Here is a 7,386-nt window from a genome sequence, read left to right on the forward strand (position 1 = left end):
ATGAACTACAGGAATATTAATTCTGTTAATTTGTTATTAAGGTACAGCTTGGATTCGTAAGATCAATTTTCTAAACCGATATTATCCTCATTACCGAATACGAATTTTAAAAAATTCTCACATTATGCAGACGTATTAATTATCGCAACGTTTATAGGCATACATCACGTGAATAATTGCTCTTGCTGCATCTTATAAAAGTATAATTTAATGTGCGGGTAAATAAATTATAAACCCCGAAAGGCGTGCCTATTTCCGTTGATATTTGTATTTGGAAAAGGAATCGGTCTCTTACACAGAATCAGGTCAAAATTATTGATCCAAATGACGAAAAAAGAAATTCTGTCAAAGTTTAAACTCTTAATATTAATATTACGAGGTGCATCGTCACCATTTTCTATTTCCCGTTTAAACAACGTAGGAAATTTTTTTAATTCTTGTTTTTTTTTCACTTTGTAATTTCATAACTCGTCAATGGATTTTAGTGTACTGATAAGACCGGAAAATATTTTTTTGTAGGGAATTGAACGCTCTACAAAAAAGACAGAAAATCGCGATGATGGACCTTTTGATATTTATATTAAAAGCTGAAATTTTGATAGAAAGCTTTTTCCCTCATTTGGAATAACATTTTTGAAACGATTTGAATTTTGAAAAAACAAATAGTTCATTTTTTGTATACAGTTTACAACACACGATTCCTCTTGATTTTATGGGATCGTTGGTTGCAGCGTTTCGAGGACCCCGCATATTGTCGTATGCAGCTATATAAAGGTAGAGGAGGTACTCATAGGCATAGGGCAGAAACAAATTATCATATATGAACCAATCCACAGGACGTTAATGAATCGATCGCTCACGTCCCACGGTGATCTTGTGACCGTAGGCAAACACTTTCCCATGTCATTTTGATTAAGAACTCGACCCTGTGCACAGCTACGACTCCTCGTACCCGTTCGGCTTGCGAGGTTATATACCAACAATCTAAATGCCATAAACCTGCGGATGAGGTATTTTCAATGAAACAAACTCTATAGGAATTGGTTATACACGTGGGTGGAAATTAGATAAATTGAAATTAATTTACCGGGAGAATTTCAACCGTCCGAATATAGCCAAACATAAATTTGATTAAATTGCTAATTTTTTTTTTTTCAAATTCGAATTTCTGTCAGATAGGTACCCAAATTTAATAACGCATGATTTAATAATTTTTCGATCATTGAATACACTCTAATTTTGTGAGACCCTGTGCTTGTTTTCATTCCTACCATTTCAAAACTACTCATCCCATCAATTTAAAATTTCTTTCCAAATATTCCTTAAATATTTTAGAATCAATCCCCGTGATTCAAATGTTGAATCCCTGAAAGAAGATTTCTTTTTTTTTTCATGTAAAAAAGAAATATCCTGAGAAAGTTTGTCGTCTGTTAAAAATTGAATTTATGTCGAACAAATTCAGTCTGCACCCGTAACCCGAGAATGGTTGCACATGTCCGTATAAATATGAAATATTGAGTATCTTCACCGTTCGCGGTCGGATTGCGCTATCATCGTTATCTCGGCACTTGGCCTACAGAGAGCCAGGGGCGATTGCACGTATGCGGTACAAATCACGTATCGGCATCGGGCGGTATAGACATATATGTATACCCAGTGTCCGTGTTCGATAATATCGGAACAAGAGTGCGAGAGCGTGAAGAGGTGTAAGGAGGGAGGGGGGGGGGATGCAGGGGGTGATTTAGTACTATTATAATCCCGACATTGTGCAGCGGACTAGCCTCAAAAAAGCTGTAAGTCTTCGCCGGTACACGTATTACGGTTGGCTGGCCATAGCTATGCCATTACTACTTGCTGGGGGGGAGGGGGGATTCGCAGGCACATTCAAGACGCAACAAACAATTCGGATGTTTGCACTTTGCAGTCGTTAGGTAATAAGGATCTCTGGTTATTTTTTGCGATTTCCTTTTTTTCTGAGTTTTGTTTTTTTCCTCAGTTTTTGAAAACGCATCTTAAGGATTTTTTACCTTCTTTTTCCGGCAACCTGCTGCACGGATTTATATTTATATTTATATGTTATTGTTTATTTTTCTCTTGGGGTATAAAAGACAAAAAAACTGAAAAACAAAATGATATGAGAGAAGACAACGAGATTTAGAAGGAGAGAAAGAGAAATAAAAAGAACGCGGCAGCAAGCAGAGATCGGGGTGTGCCGGCTGCCGCGTGTCCGCTAACGAATGGTGACAGTTGCCATACCGTCGAATTAACTCTAATGGAGCGTATCTATCAGGTGGAATTAATTTGTAATTAAGCCTTGCAGGTTGTAGGCGGCGGCGGTGATTTTTGTTACATACACACAACTCGACCGTAAACTCTTGCCTTTTAATACGTGTCATATCAAGCTTACAATGCATACATACATATATGCCTGTGTATTATATCTGTTTGCTAAATCATTCTTTCCCATATATAAACGTTGGCTTCTTTGACACCGCGTCAAAGTCGGTTTCGTGGCTTTTTATAATAAATGATTCTCTGCTTGCGGTGCAATAGCAAAAAGTTCTCTTTATCTTCCTTTTTTTCTCGATTATACATTATCTCTAGTTAATTTCCGCGGAGTGTAACCGTAGCGCAAATTACTGAAGCCGGATGTTGTGCGAGGCATTAGATTCCGGTATCGGGTCGAACTTGAAGTATGCTTTTCCACTCTATGTCACACAAGTTACGTCAACGGACGAAGAAACAATTGCAATCCATAATGGCTGCGCGATCACGTGGCACGCTTGTTTCAATTGTTTTTTCTCCGCCATGTCGATCGTGAAGATTTCCGAGTTTCTATTCCGAATAAAACCTTCCTCACAATCGAGTCAAAGCGGATTGTTTAGGTACGTACATTTGAGGTTGAAATATTTCGATATCACAGTTTTGTTTTTATAATCGTTGCGGGGGGTCACTGGTAGTCTGAATCCAAAATTTCGACCGAATTCCGCAGTAGCTTACGTCGTGATATTGTGACCACCTCCCCCCCTTCGCAAGGATTAGAAAGATCAAATTGCATAGTTTATTTAAGAGGCTGCTCGCCCGTATGTCCCAGCTAAAATCCCACAGGAATTCATATCACAACGAATAATATTTATTAATGAATAAAAGGCTTTTACATTGTCTTTCACCAACAATAAGCGTCACGATATATGTATAAACTGAAACCGGCTTGCTTTGGCGATAGGACGTTCGTTATTAGAGAGAACGTTTCATACGTTTATGTGTCTGACTATAGTCCATCGGAGTTTAGCCTAAATGTTTAAAACTCAGTTTACAACAATGGTGGTGTATCTAAAAATAGAAATCCAGGTGTTCCCGGTGAAAATTTCTACCACTACGAATTTCTACAGAAATTTAAACATTTCGCATTATTTCATAGAAAATTGTAAATATTCATAGTATCTCGTAGAGAATTGTTAATTTTTATTAAAAATAGCATCACTTTGTAGATTTTTTATAGCGAAAAATACAAATCTTCATAAAAACATCTACAAAGTTTTAATGAGAAACTATTGAAAAAAATTTTACATACAAAATTGTACGAAACGTATGTACCAATTTTTCGTAAAAATTCGTCAAAAATCTTAGAAATAATTTTCACCAATTCTTCTTTTCCGAACAATCCATAGAATTCGCGTCGCGGGTTGCCGTTTGGCAGGCGCGGCGCGTGTAATCTCGCCCGAATTCAGACCAACCACATACACACGTGTTCGGTCGGCGAGCTAGATTCCGAAGGCTCATAAAACGATGGGAGAATTTATTTGTCGTCGAGATCAGCCCCCTTCTCACCTCCCCCGCCTCCCTCTCTCTCTCTCTCTCTCTTTCTCTCCTACAGTTTAGTTCTTTCTCTTTCTCTCTCGGTTTCTATCGCCGTTCGCTCTCTTCGCGGACACCGAGCGGCACGCACGACGCCTCTGTGCTAAAAATACCTAATATGTATGTGAGGTTATAATCGACGCCACGATCCCAAACAGTGACAGTTCAACCTCGGGCCGTTGAGCAGCGCCGCGTCGAGAACCGGGAACGCTTAATTCCCAGTGATTTTTTTTTACTTACCTACTCGGGAATTATAAAACGAGCGACAAGATCAGCTTCCGTTAATCGTCCGCATTAACCCCTCATCGAAAATTCGACGCTAATTATAGGAATCAAATTTCGAGATAGAAAATTCTATGATACATCTATTGTGTGTTATCAGGTGTATACAAGTTGGATTTCATTAAACAAACTCGACCCTCATGCTCGAATGCATAACAGAAAGGGAAACAATGTTTACGATCCTTCGATGAAATATCTGATTGAATATAATATACTTTTGCAAAAACGCTATACAGTAAGTATAGTATAATGTGACTAAAGTCTCATCAGCCCGTAGACAACGTGTATATATATGTATATAATATTATACACTGATGTGCGTTTATTTGTAAAACGATTATTAACCGTACTCAGAGCTATACAGTTTAAACAAATCGCCTCCGATCGGAGCTGATACTAAAAATCTTTGGTGTATGCGGTATGAAAAGTACCCTATAAAAACCAAGATAAAAAAAAAAAAAAAACACATACAACGCCCCGCGTCCAAGCGTTTTATCAACACTGTTAAAAATTTCTCTACTTTAGTTCACAAAAAATGAATTCACCCATAAGTTAACCGTCTATTCAATAATAATAGACAAACAATACAATAAATTTTATACTAAACAATCTAGAACTAAATTCAAACAGCTATCGAGTGTTTCTTTCTTTCTTTTTTTTTTTTTTCTTTCTTCTTTTATTAAAATTTTGTCAACTCTTATTTAAATTGTAAAAATTATTTTCAACAGTCGATTCCACGTCAATGCGGAGAAGGAAACACGTGGCCTCAGCAACCACCCTGTGCATCGGCTAGCGTCCTACGGATAAGTATATAAGTCGATCATCGTCATCACGATCAGCAGCGCTATCGCAACGTCGGGCGTAAACATAGGTGAGGCAGAGAGGTGGGCGCGTATCACCCGCGTCGCGTCGCTCGGCGTCGCGTAGCGTCGCGTCGCTCAGCTCCGTTCCGCGTCGGGTCAGCAGTTAGTGTCGCCTCTGCCCATCTCCATGCACCAGCCACGCAACGCACACCGTTTCACACCTGTCGCTCCTCCTCTCCCCCTCTCTCTTTCTCTCTTTCTCTCTCTCGCTCCGCGCGACGATCCCCACGCGTTTTTCACGCCGCGTGTGTACCAAACAGTGAAAGTGCAATGAATAAGCTCGACGACGGGTTACCGTGAGTGGTGGTGGTGGTTGGTTGTCTTTCTTTCTTTCTTTCTTTTTTTCTATTTTTCTTTCTTTTCATTTTTTTTATCTTCTTTCCTTTTTCGTGCGCGTCGAGGTCGTTTTAACTTGCAAGAATTTCAACAACGAGGAACTTTCAGTGCGACGGAATACAAGAATTAAATCCTATTTTGAGGATTTTTTTTGCCGGTTTTGGTGTGCTGTGCTTCTTTTTGTTACACGTGTATTACACCTGGAACGTGTAACTTTTCAAGTTCGACGCTTTCGACCAAGCCAGTCTTCGGTTCGTTTTGTTACTTGTTTATTGCGCGAGTTCGCTTTCGTTCAGTGATGTGTGTCGCAGTGAGGTCAGGAAGATAACACACCGACTAAGTACTCGACGACTCGCCCAGAGCGGAAGTGTCAGGCGCTGATAGCGGAACTCCACGCTGAATGTATATATAAGTAGGTATTCGCACGTATTTTTACATTTCAGAATAATATACCTTCTCTATCGATATCATTAATTTTATTCATTTTACAATTCACTTCTAACGAGAAAATTTTCATTGCAATTAAATTACGACGATATATCGTCCAATTTACACCTTACTTACTATGTACATATATTTCTTCGTCTTATCACCTCTTGCGGTAAAGTACACGTTGTCGAATCATTGTCACATGCGTAAGAAATTTAGTTTCACAGTTTTTTTTTTTTTTTTGTTTTCTACGTTTCTTTCCATTTTTTTCACCCTTTTATTCCGAATCAATGATCATCAGGAACGTGATCGAACGTTTTCGTTTTTGCGTATGAGAAGTAAGACTTGAAAACTGGATTATACTTAGTATTATACAACTAACGATAATTCTTTTCATTGAATGTCGATATTTCGTCTACTGGAGGTAAAAGAAACAGAAGAAGAATAATAATAATAAAAAAAAAAAAAAAACCATTAATCAGGAACAATGATCTATTAGATTTTCAATCTACTGCTATTATTTTATGTTGCCACGTGCGCGGATCAGCGTACAATAATAATAACGTATACCTAACACAGAGAACGAATCGATGGGTTAAAAATTGAAGAACTTCGAGATCTATCAATCAATCTATAGTAAATTATTGACCGATCGATGAATAATTATTTTCTGCTAGATTATATATCTCGCTGTCTTTTTTTTCCCTTTCTTTCTATTCGGCGATGTAGAAAAACCGACATTGTGAAAAATAAAAGTCAAAGTGAGAACGTGTCTTATCGTTTTCCACGAAAGGCTTATAATTTCAACGAAGCTTAGTATATATATATATATAACTAACTCTCGGATAAGGTCAGGAAGAAGCAAATACCCGAGAGAAGATTCACCGGCAAAATCGAAGCGCCGCGCTTCTCTCTTCCATGCACGGCTTGGGTGAAATGAATTGATTTTTACTATAATAAATAAGCCATCAATCCATTCGGTACCTAATTACCATCATTAATTTTACGACTCTGGCAATCGAGTACCGAGAATCCGGCTTACTTAGCGTCATCGTTGCGTCCGCTCATATCGACAACGAACTCGACTTCTATGCCTGCCTTCCTGCCATGCCATGGTGGCCGCCTTCCTTCCTCCTCCGCGCTCTCGAAAGATTAGATAATGAGTACAACACGGGTAACAACTCGATTCCGCACTCCTCGGTTCACCTGCCCACCTAAGAGTTACACACACGGGCATAAGACTATACAGGTCTGCACCTACGTGTTCTTATCGCGGCCTTTTATCTCTAACCTCTGTACCGTCGACCATACCTCGATCCTATATACGTATAAATATATGTATGTATATATATATATGTAAGGGAATTGTATAAACTTACACTCACGGCTTCGTTCTAAAAAAACTGTTTCGACTAGGTGCGCAAAACACAGGTAGAAGTATTTAATCAAATAGCAGAACAGAAAATGATGTTTGCATTTTTTTTTTTTTTTTTTTTCTTTCTCTTTGTTATTACCGATTTTTCAGTTTACGCTATTGCAAGATTTTTCGCATCTTAATCTTATCGATATTTGTGGAAATAAAATCGTAACAAAAGTCGACATAGAAGAGAAAATTCGC

Source organism: Diprion similis, chromosome 7, assembly GCF_021155765.1.
Source record: "Diprion similis isolate iyDipSimi1 chromosome 7, iyDipSimi1.1, whole genome shotgun sequence".
Classification (NCBI taxonomy): Eukaryota; Metazoa; Arthropoda; class Insecta; order Hymenoptera; family Diprionidae; genus Diprion; species Diprion similis.